Source organism: Furipterus horrens, unplaced genomic scaffold (genome assembly GCF_987537825.1).
Source record: "Furipterus horrens unplaced genomic scaffold, mFurHor1.1.pri manual_scaffold_5, whole genome shotgun sequence".
In the NCBI taxonomy this organism is placed as follows: Eukaryota; Metazoa; Chordata; class Mammalia; order Chiroptera; family Furipteridae; genus Furipterus; species Furipterus horrens.
Window position 1 is genome coordinate 188,104,957 of NW_028327175.1, and position 12,235 is coordinate 188,117,191.

General features: G+C 49.6%; 1 long non-coding RNA gene across 2 annotated transcripts; it reads right to left on the reverse strand.

Moving 5' to 3' along the window:
* Nucleotides 1–3,632: 3,632 nt before the first annotated feature.
* LOC150010626 (uncharacterized) lies at nt 3,633–8,676 on the reverse strand. 2 transcript variants are annotated; one of them, XR_016511409.1, is made up of 3 exons: nt 8,455–8,676; nt 4,383–4,496; nt 3,633–3,943 (listed from the first exon to the last, which is right to left on the reverse strand). It is a non-coding gene; the product is annotated as an uncharacterized LOC150010626 (long non-coding RNA). The 2 variants fall into 2 exon arrangements; XR_016511410.1 differs by lacking the exon at nt 8,455–8,676 and adding an exon at nt 5,575–5,711.
* Nucleotides 8,677–12,235: the final 3,559 nt, after the last annotated feature.

Genomic DNA, 12,235 nt, shown 5'->3' on the forward strand with positions numbered 1-12,235 from the left:
GAGTGCAGACTTTGTGCCAGGAACTGGGCTTCAGACTCCCGCAAACTCCCCTCCAGCTCCCCACCCCCACCCTCCACATCAGTGTGAACCCCGTGTTAGGACCAGAGAAACCGGGCTGTGGAGGAAGGGCTAGGGTGAGTGGAGCGGAGCTCAGCTCATGTTTTCTATTTCAGCCTCGGTCCTGCTACTGTTAATATTTGGATTTTTCTTGCCTGAAAAATAATTGTTTTACATTTCAAAACTGCTCTTAGAAACGTGGGCTGGTTTGGGTATTTTAGAAATAATAAGATATGCTATTTATAACATCGTTTACTCATGAAATGTTCGCTTTGGGGTTATTTTAAATTGTTTTTAAAAGGATCAGGCTCATGTTGTTGTGCGGCTGTGTGTTTCCTCCTGTCCCCATCCCTGCCCTGCTGGGGTCACTTGGGCCCTCTTCATTCTCTGCCCGACATTTCTCAAGGGGGCATCTCTGCCAGGTTTGTGCTCTTACATAGACTACATACCAAGCATTGGGTAACGTGTCCTCACCTCACCCCCTCCTGGAAAGAGCCAAAATACAGTATTCCCTCACTTATCGGGGGTATTTCGTCCTAGACACACACGCCCCATGATAGGTGAAAATCCACGAAGTAGGAACCTTACATTTATTTTAGTATTTATATATATTTTAAGGCTTTATAAACCCTTCCCACACACTTATAAACCATTCCCAGTCCCTTATTAACCTTTCCCACTCCCTTATTAACCTTTTCCACACTTTCATAAACACTACTTATGTTCTTAAACATATTCTGCATTCTTAAACCTACGTAACTTTAAAAACATACATATACAGTACCGCAAAGTCCTGCGATATAGCGAAAAATCCTAAATAATTAAATATAATATTTGAAAAAATCCCGCGATACAGTGAGGATGCGATAAGTGAACTGTGATATAGAGAGGGACTACTGTATGTAGGCTTCCCAGTGGCTTCTGGGAAGGTTTTCCCCTGGTCTCCAGGGAAGTCTAGTCTTATCTGAAACTCCAGATAAGACCCCAGAGACACCCGGAACCCTCAGAACTGCATGAGCATCCCTACCTGTCACCCTGAACTTGAAATGGGATTGAAGATACCTCAGCTCCAAAACTGGAGATGAGACCATGTTTTTTTCTTGTTACACAAATGTTGGCAGCAGCCGTCCATCTCGAGAGACGATGGTGTAGCTTCTTAAGAGTCTATCTGCACCACCGAGAATGGTTGTGCAGTCCGACTCGGGAGTGACACGGTATCTGTCTCCTCCCGTGTTGATATAAATATTAACATAAACTTATATATTATTTTCATATAAATATGTAGAATACTTATATATAAATATAGTTGTACATACAAAACTATAGAGGTGCAAAACTAAAATAAAATTCATCTGCAATCTCATGACCTAGAAAGAACCATGGTTAACACATATATTTTGTGATGCATATGTGTGTGTGTGTGTAGGGGTATATACATGTGTTCTTGAACAAAAAAAATGAAATTATATTACATGTACTGTTTTCATATCTTTTTTTCTCTTAATAATATGCCATGAGCATCTAACTAGCTGTGTGACCTTGGGTAAGTTACCCAAACTCTCTGTGCCTCAATTTCCTCATATGGAAAATGGGGATGCTGTGAGGATCAAAGAAATTATGTGTAAAGCTCAGGACTGGGTCTGGTGAGTAGTGTTCCTTCAATCAGTGTTAATTATAATTACTTTTATTGTAGTATTGTTTGTCATTAACAGTTGCATAGAATTCCATTGTATAGACCAATGGAGTTGGTTCTTAACAGATAATTTGCGATGTCCAGGGGCATTTTTGGTGGTCACATTGGGGTATGAGGTACCTTTGGAATTTGATGGATGGGGGTCAGGGATGCTGCTAAAACATCCAATAGTATAGGACAGTACCCCACAACCAGTCTATCGTGTCAAGGTTGAGAAACCCTAGTCTAGATGATTTCTGGTTTGCTTCACCAGCTCCCTATTGTTGAAGGTGTACTTTGGGTGGAAATTTCTTATCTTACACCCTACTGTAGAACATGAGCAGGCCAGGGGAGCCTGTAGGCAGGAGGAGAAACAGTTCTGTGTGCCTTGGGGAGAGTATTATGGTGCTGGAAGGAGCGCTGCAGAGTGGCTGGGCCCATGTCCACCCAGCACAGTGGGCGGGAAAGGAGGTCTGGGATATGTGACCCTCAAGACCCCATGTACCCCCCCCCCCGTGACCTTACTAACAATGATGTAAAGCACAGAGCTGGGTCATGTCATGGGGGGACAGACTGCAGTTAATGACGCCACTGCCACCGAGGGACAGGACTCTAGAGATGTCTGGCTGAGATAAGGACGGGAAAGAAAGGGCTGCTCTATATCATGCCTCTGGGCAACCCATGGTGGGAGGGGTATGTCTTCCTTTGTCTTGTCTCCAGACTAGAAACTAAAACTTATAAGCGCATGATTGGATACCAAAGACCACATTTTAAAAAGTGCTTCCTTTGCTATAAATCTCATCAAGAGTGTGAAGGATTCCCTAGGCCCCAGAGGTTTGACAAGCTAGGGCAGAGAAGCCCCTGAATGCAGGCCTTTGGGAACTCTACTGCCAAGGCCTCTCCTCTGGTCTGGCTGCTCTCCGAGTCCCTTCTGAAGAACCCCAGCCTCGTCTGCTGGGTGTGTTTCTATAATACACAGGATGGCTTGCTCCTGAACCCACCTACAGCCCTCAGAGACCCTCCTGGTCCTTATCTTCTCAGCTTTCTCTGTGCCAGGCACCATGCCGGGCTCTGGGACTAAATGAACAACCCACAACCAGGCAATCGTGTCAAGGTGGAGAAACCCTAGTCTAGGGTTTCACAGGGACAGACCATAAACATGGGACCAAGTCGGTAAGCAGGTTAGGCTTACGGTGTCCGAAAGGTGACAATGATGCTGGAAATCAACTGAAATGACACACCAGAGCACCAGGCAGCTTCTCTGAGGGGAAGGCATCTAGGCTGCAGCCAGATGATGAGAAGGGTCAGCGTGAGAGGGTCAGGAGGAAGACATTTCTAGCGGAGGGAGCAGCAGTGCAAAGACCCCAAGGAGAGAATGAGTGTGGCTCCCTGCTGGGAATGACACACATCGAGGCCTTTGACATGCTGTGCAGTCCCCTCCTCACTGCATTTCACAAACCTACCTTTTCTTTTCTTTTTTATTTTATTTATGTATTTTTAGAAGAGGGGAAGCAGGGGGAGAGAAACATCAATGTGCAAGAGAAACATTGCTCAGTTGCCTTTTGCACACCCCTGACCAGGGCCTGGCCCACTACCTAGGCATGTGCCCTGACTGGGAATTGAACTGGCAACCTTTCCGTTCATGGACTGGCCTTCAATCCAATGAGCCACATCAACCGGGGCAAACCTACTTTTTCTTAAGAAGCAGGGTTGCCTAGTGGTTAAGTACAAGGACACCGGTGGTCAACTGCCTGGGCTCCAATCCTGGGCACTGGGATTTCCTAATCCACGCGAGGCTGGCACAGTCGCCTACCCTCTCTTTTCTCACAAATGGAGCTGCTAATAGCTTCTCTCTTGGAGATCTTAATAGCTAGCGCTTGGCACAAAGCAAGTACCCAATAAATGTTACTATTATTTTAATGGACCATTGGGAAGCTTGCTGGAGTCAATCCACAGCGCATTGAGAGGAAATTTATTTCCTCACAGCTTCCCTCCACAGAACTCAGGAGGAGAAAGTCATTTGGCACTGCTCTGCCCGGCCATGCGGCCACTGCGTGGTGGGAGGCAGCCCTGTCTGCCATGTTGGGGTTTGTGTTTTAAGAGGTGTGGCTGGAATCCAGGTGAGGCCCAGGGAGCACACCCTCCCAGGTGTCAGCCAGCCCTCCGCACATGGGCAGGGGGTGGGGACTCTCCTCTGCTGGGGTCCTCTTCTGGCTGAGGATAAAAGAATCATGAGGAAGAAGGGCTGAAGCCAGGTAAGGTCCAACACAATTATGCACTTTTGGTTCTAGTTTGGTTCTAGTGCCCCAATTCCCACGCAGGTAAGAAGATCTGGGAGTCAAGTAAGGGACATGGGTGACAGAGGAAGCCCCGTCCCACGTGCTCTCCTGCTGTGGTTATGACAGAGTATAGAGACCCCACCCAGAGGCTCTGGTTCCTTCCTTCCTCAACCAGGTCCAGTGTGCAGCCCTGACAGTTCCTGGTGTCCGCCCCTCCCTGGTGCCTCATAACTGGCCAGGTCACCCCGTTTCTGGACAGGAAGCCCCTCTTGGCCTGCCCCTCTTGATCGCCAGCCTCTCCTTTCCCTCCCCACCCCCCGCCCCTCCCACCTCCCCTCAGCCTCACACAAAGGCGTAGGCATTTTTTTCCCCACCTTTCACAATGGATCAGGGTTCTGTCGCTCCAATATTCCCCAGATCTATGACAACGATGCCAAGGGAATCATCAGGTACTATAGGCACAAGCCTGGTGTAAAGGCACATCTGATCTGGAAGCAGAAAGTGAAAGTGTCATTAGCCATTTTCCTTCTTTAAAAAGGTGGTAAATGCGACCCAGGGGCTTTGTGTGGCCTAGTAGTCTGCAGCTTCCTTAGCTGGGGTGGGGGTGGGGGTGGGTGTGGGCAGAGGCGCACAGTCAACTCCTCCAGGCTGAGGTATTGACTGGGAATTAACCAAGGACAATTTGAGCCCTAGGATAGGAACTCCTTCCTTGAGGCAGTAATGAGCACTGACTTCTGACCCTGGGTGGACACACTTTGCCCATCCACTCAATGGACCCACACTGGACACCCTCCTGTCACATCGCCATGAGGACATGCCTCACCAACCCATGGGACATGACACGCACGTGGACTCACACATCTGGCAGATCACTCACCTGCTTACACAGGCTCACCACTCATCACTACTCATACCTACATCCAACAATGACACACGAAACAGCTCACAAGGACAACAATGTTCCCCATTGTCCCTCCCACAACTGACAGAGCTGTATCGAATTTACACACAAAACAGCTCCCAAAGGCAACTCACACCTCCCACCACTTTCGCTTCCACCCACGAGATGAACACACAGCGGACCCACAGATGCAAAGATAATGCCAAGCCCCGCCCTCCCCGCTTGTGCACCCACCACCGTGGGACCCGGACCTGACCCACTTCGATACGACAGATGACTCTCACGACTTGCACTCAGCAGCAGCGTCACGTCAGTTCCTTCCCCTCACTCAGCCACCCACACAGGCAGAGGTCCGTCCACACGCGAGCACAGGCAGGCAGCTCGAGCCCTGGTGCTGCCCGCTATCAGGCTGCTTCCCACTTGCCAGCACCTGGCCCCCTTCTTGTCCTCCCCTGGGTGAGCGCCACCAGGCCACCACCCTTGCCTGACTCTCAGTTCAGCGGCACCTTAGCAAGGAAGGCTCTTGCTTTACAACTATCAGAAACCCATAATACACTGGCTTAGGGAAAAGGGAACTGGCTGGCTTATATGGACTGAAAAGCCCAAAGGAATCTTCCTCTCTCTGCCTCTTACACACACATGCGCACACGCACGCACGCGCATACTTCTGCTCCTCTCTGTGAGAACTCCATTCTTAGATTCCCTGCAGTGGTGGCCAGGATGGTGGCACCCAGCTCCAGGCTTCCAACCTACAGCTGAGAAAGGCCACAAAAAGAAAGGTTCTCTTGCTCCACAGCTCCAGCCAAAGTCCCAAGGTTGGCTCTGACTTGCCAGGACTAGCTTTCTTGCCCTATTAGGGATCCGAAGAGTAGATAAGCCCCAGTGAAGCACAGAGAGCTAGAGTAAGGGGCGGGGTGGGGCATGGTTCTCCCAAAGAAAATAAGACACTTTTAACAGAAGAAGGGGGAATGGACCCAGAACAGGCAAAAACAATGTTCACGCAAACAGTGCTTTTCAAACTTCAGTGAGTACACATATCTCTTGGAGATCTTGTTAAAATGCAGATTCTGTCCAGCAGGTCTGGGGGGGTGGACCTGAGAGTCTACACATCTGACAAGCTCCCAGGGGATGCAGTTGCTGCCCCACTGGGGCCCACACTTTAAGTGGCAAGGGCCCCAATGAACCTAACATACAATGAGTGAGGGGAACCAAGATGCTGGTGGGACTGGTGACCACCTTGGTCCTTCCTACACCTTGAAGCCCAACTGCGCCTCTTAGTTACTCTTCAGCCTACCCAGTGAGGTGGGCAGGGCGAGCTTTCTTTCTTATTCCTATTTTGCAGGTGAAAAAACAGAGGCTCAAATAAATTCTGTGACTTTCCCAAGTTGCACCTGTGGCAGGGAGTTGAGCTGGGCCCCAGATACTTGCCTGCCCTTAAGGACTGGAGAGCTCTCCTCGGCCAACCCCATCCTCTTACGGGGACGGAGGAGGTAAGTCTGGCAGACTCAGCCCTCACCGGGACCTACCGCCCCATGCTTAGAAATGTGTTGAAGGGCTGCCAGGACGAAGAAAGAGAAGTGACCCACCGTGTTATGGTCACATCACCCCTGGACTGGGAATTCCCAGGCCACTGAGCAGATGCTGTGTCAGCCGACGGGGTTTTTACAGCCGGCACGGACCCAGGTGACCTCCTGGTTGTGCTGTTTGTAAATCAAAGTTGCAAAGGGCAAGGTCTTCTGGGCTGACAAACACCCCCCCCCCCAGGTTATTTTTAACCTTCCCTCCCTTATCAGTTTTCTCCTTCCTGCTCTCCAGTCGTTATAATCAGATGCAGTCTCAACCAAGGCGGGGCCAGTCACACCTGGGCTCCAGAGGAAGAAATGTGGATGTCCTTGGCCCCTAATGCCCCCTTACGCAGGTGCACCAGGCATTTGCACGTGATTTGAAGGAAGAATCCTTAGCGGATCTGTGAGCTGGCACTCTAGGGCGATCCAAATACTATGCGATGAGCCACAGGAGAGGGGAGGTGTTCCCCGTGTGTTAGGGGTTGAATCGTGTGCCCCCAAGATTCGTAGATTGAAGTCCTAGCCCCCAGTGCCTCAGAAGGTGACTTTAGTTGGAAATAGGGTCTTGGAAAATGAAGTCATATTGGAGTAGGATGTGCCCTAAATCCCATATGACGTGTCCTTATGAAGAGGACTATTTTGGACACAGATACACATACAGGGAGGACACCATGAGAAGATGAAAGCAGAGACTGGGGCGACACGGCACAGGCCAAGGACCTCAAAGGTGGCCAGCAAGCCCCCAAACCAGCGGAGAGGCCTGGAGCAGCTTCTCCCTCCCCGTCTCAGAAGGAACCAGTCCTGCCAACACCTTGATATCAAACTTCTAGCCCCCAGAGCTGTAAAACAAACAATTTCTGTTGTTTAAGCCACTGAGTTTGCGGCTTAAACACAAACTCAGTGGCTTGAACACCAGCTCATGCTGAGGTCAACAGCCATGTGGCAGGATATCATCCCATGGAAATAAGATACAAGCTACCCATGTAATTAAAATGTTTTCTACAAGCCACATTAAAAAAACAGAGGAAATTAATTTTAATAATATACTTTATTTTATGTAATGTATTCAAAATATCCTAAGTACTAAAAAGAGTTATTGAGATGCTTTATATTTTTTGTTTGTTTCACGTTAAGTCTCTAAAGTCTACTGTGCTCTTTTCCGCTCAGCATAGCTCATTTGGGATTAGCCGCATTTCAAGGGCTCAATAGCCACACACAGTCGTGGCTACCGTATTGGACATGTAGGTCCAGTTCCGTCTCCCCTGTGTATCTATGTGTCTTCAGGCAATTTACTGAGCCTGTAGAGCCTCAGTTTCTTCATCTATAAAATGGGACAATAGTGATACCCTCATCACAGGGTTGGCATGAGGATGAAGTAAGAGGGATGCGCCTGAGCTTATTGGGTTCCTGACACAGAGCATGGGGTAAACCCCTGGCACTGGGGTGCGGGCCTGTGGGCATCAGACCAGACGTTTAAGGACTTCACACTGTAAAGGATCCCACAATCACCACATCTCTCGCTGGGCTCAGACTGAACTCCCTCGCACTCAAACCCACCTCCGGGCTCCCCACTGGAACAACCTGCATCTACCTCCTCCAGGAAGTCTGCCGAAGGGTCCCAGCCCCCATGTTAAATGCCAAGAATACCCAGGGAGAACCCTACAACTTAATACTTAATTGTTCTGTTAATTGTGTTATTATATGTGAGTGAGGTAGGAGGTCCCTCGAGGGCTGGGATATGCCTCCTCTGGTTTCTCCTCTGGCCTCTGAGTTCTAGGTCCATTTAATCTAATCACTCAGTCAGGCAGCAAGTTTGATAGAGCACCTGCCTATCCCACGTCAGCCATCTTAATCTGCCAGACTTAGAGTAGTTGTCAATGACCCCAGGCAGGTCAATTTATCCAGGCACACCTCTCAGAAGCCCCCAAAGAGGTGGTCTCCAGGCACCAAGATCCATGGCCCACGCTAGGAAAGCCATACCTGTGGTCCAGCCTAGGGCATGGGAGGTCCTTGAACGTCTCTGGAAAAAGAGATCAGAGCAGCCAGCAGCGACACTCTGCAACATGCTTCACCCCAGGCAGGAAAAGGTTTCCTGCCATAAGCTGGGTGGGCCTGGTACGGGAGGTCTGGCCCACCCAGGATGAGACCAGTGGCCGCCCTTTGAGCCACCCTGCCCTCCTCACTTCCCCCCTTGCCCAGATGGCATTTTGTGGCTTGTTTACTACAAGTCACACCCTGATAGAGGCCCCGTTGGCTGGGAAGAGTAGATGAATCACCAGCATTTCAATGAGAGGCTGATGTGGGTGAGAGTCACAATCACGCCAGCCCAGCCGGGTCCCTCCTAATCCACTGCCCTCCCCACGCCCAAACACACACAGGCCGGCTGAGCGATCACACGAGGGCTAATCTGGCACGAGACAGGCCGGCTGAAATGACCGGTCCTGTGGGCGTATGAGGCCTCACCCACTTCTGCTTCTTTGAGCTGCACCGCTCTCTTCCCTGTCAACGCTCCATACAGATTACAGAGAGGGCATGTGTCCGCCAAGCCAGTCCAGAGACCCAACCCACCTCAGTCTTCCTGCACCTCCTCTCTTATTCCATGGAGGCAAAAGACCTGGGTTTGAATCAGACTGTGCCCCCTACTAGCTGTGTGGCTGTGGCCAAGTCATTTAACCTCTCTGAGCTCCAGATTCCTCACCCATAAAATGAAGATAGCAATGCTATCTACCCTGGCAGGTTGTTCTGAAGTTTAACTGAGATGATTTACATCAAGTCCTGGGTATAGTGAGTGGCATGTGTGTGTGCAGTTCTTTTATATCACAGCCATGATTATCATGTGTTCACATAGCACAACAGGAGGCTTACTCCGCCACCAGTGCGAAGCTAGGAAATGCGAGGTCAGTTTTACCTACTTTTTTTTGGATTTTGCAGCCTATGACTTTTTGTTGAGGAATTTGTATTGATACAAGGCAACTCATTCATTCCACAAATATGCTCTGAGCACCTGCTAAGGAGGTGACGTGTCCTTGGCGGCCCCAAGAGCAGAACTGGAGGATGTGGATGAGAGGCGTTCCTGGCAGCGGCCCAGACCCACATCATGAGTTCCTTTCATGCTTCGCCGAGGTGATGGCAGGTTCTTCGTCTGTGTCCCTGTCTAGTGGGCCCAGAGTGGTCTGGAGGTGATGCCCAAGGAGGTGAGGCTGGAGGGCCCTGTGCCCAGGGATTTGGACCAGCTTTGGGGTTAGGGTCCCAGCTTCATGTCTTCTAACTCTGTGACCTCAGGAAAGTCAATGAGTCTTAACGAGCCTCACTCTCTCCTCTGTTAAATGAGCATGATGAGACCTAGCCTGTGACCTCACATTGTTGCTGTCAGCGCATCTGTGTGGAAGCCTCTTAAAACTATTTTTCTGCCTGCCTTCATTCATTCCCTCCCCTCATCTCCATCCATCTACCCAACCATCCAACCTTATTTTTATCACCTCCTTTCTCTCAGCCACTGTGGAAGGAGCTAGGAGGAGAGAGGAACCGAGGCAGGCCCAAAGAAGTGCTGACCACTAGGATTCTCAGCCCTTCTTCCACTCTCTGGATGTCAATATGGGGCCAGCAGACAGTCCAGCCCAGGGGACTGGTGGCTCCTCCGTTCAAACTAGGTCTGGGTGGGAAGCAACCCATGCTCCAGGGCAGATGCGCAGGGTGGACCTCCCTCCTTGGACCCCAGCCAGCCCAGCCGTCTCTCCCAACTGGACTCTTGACCTTGCTTTCCGGTTCCTGGGCAGGAAATGAGCTCTGAAAGAAAAGGGCTGAGTGGACTCCAGACAACATACCCACGCTTAAGGCAGGAAGAAGAGGTCCCAGCCTTAGCCGTCCCCTTTTCAGAAAAGCAATGCTTTTATACACATCTCCCTGGCAGACTTCAGATTAGTTCCCTTTGGAAAGAACTGGAACATGTGGTCACTCCTAGCTGCAAGAAAGGCTGGGGAAAAGGGAGCAGGATTATCACAATTACCTTAGATTAAGGGTTGGCAAATTTCTATAAAGGGCAAGAGAGTGTATATTTTAGGCTTTGCAGGCGGTTCAGTCTGTTACAACTTATCTACTCTGCCTTCGTAGCATGAAAGGGCTCTAGACAACCCATTAAGAAATGTGTGTGGCTATGCACCAATAAAACTTTATTTATGGATACAAACTTGAATTTCAAATAATTTTCATGTGTCGCAAAATGTTGTTTTTCTTTTTAAAAAATGTAAAAAATTATTTTAGCTCGTGGGCCATACAAAAAGAAGGAGCAGTCAGATTTGGCCCTCAGGCCATAGTTTGTCAGTCCTTGGTGGAGACCAATCATAACCCATTCCCTGGGGCTGGGCACACTGTCACTCCAAGGAAAAAAGGGTGTGTGTGATGTGTGTGTGGTGTGTGCATGTGTGATATATGTGTGTTGTGTGTGTGTTGTGTTTACTAACAGGTACTCAGGGGTAATGCGGGTGTGGCTTATTACATGAGCGACTAACAGTGTTCACCACAACAGGCCATTTTGTCAGTGCGCAGGAAGGATCACAGGAGTTGAACCCAAACCATTCAAATTCAAGAGCCCACCCTCTCTGCCTCCATGCTAATATTCTCTGCTCAGCTTCGAAGGGAAGGGAGGTCGGGAGGCATGTGTTCAGGTGTTGTTACCAAGATGGCTCACGCTTGGACACAGGCATTCCAGCAGCCTCTTCTCCTGGGGGTGGGGGGAGGAGATGTGGGGGAGATTCCAGGAGGGGGTTGCTGGGAGGAAGGAGGACCTCCCACCTCCCTCCCTCCCTCTTCTAGCCAGTGCACATCCCTGGGTGGAGGGTGAGGTGGGGGTTTTCCTCCAGCCCTATAGCAGGATTTCCTTTTCCCTTGACAATGATAGACCGGAAATTGGGTCTCATTCTCATAGTAGAAGGAGAATTCCTCCCCCTCCCGTGACTCCCTTCTTTCTCCTGTTCCTCCCTTCCTGCAGCCCCAGCGTGAGGGAGATTCAGAGGGAGCCTGGCAGAATATGAAAACTCAGAGACATTGTATTTTAGCCATTAAAACATCTTTTCTTTGGCTCCTACTGTATAATTTATTTTTTAAAAATTCATTCAGTTCCCACTGAGGACAAGCTAAGCACTATTCCAGGGAGTTTTACATTCTTCAATTCATGTAATCACCCAACCCTCTGAGGTAGGTGTCATTATACCCATTTCACTGAGGTGGAAACTGAGACCCAGAGAGTTTACATAATCAATAGCAAGGCCAGGATTTAACCCAGACAGGTTCCATCGAGGACCCAGGTTCTTTCTGCTCTACCATCTTCAGAAATGTCAGCCATATGCTCAAAGGAATTCCCCTTATGGTAAAAGACACAGTTTCAGGTCTTGAACCCTCACACCAAGACACAACACAATCTGGCAGAAAAGGGGAGCATCTCTTGTGTGTCTCATTGTGAGAACCAAAACAATAACCTTTCTCAGAACCTGCTTCCTGACTTTTCCTCACAACTCATTGGCCAGGATGGTGTCACGTGTCCACACCTACATCTCTGGTGAAGGAAATAGGACGGCCCCAAGTGAGCAGGTAATCAAGCATCTGGCCATGTGGCAGAGAGATTACCTGCGTCCAGTCAGAAAGGGGAAAGACCTTAGGAGGCAACTATGTCTATGCCTGGCTGGCATGTAGAAGATGCACGAAAAAAGAGTGGCCATTGGCTTTTGGATTTGGACAGATGTGGAGCTGTAGCACAAAGAGCACT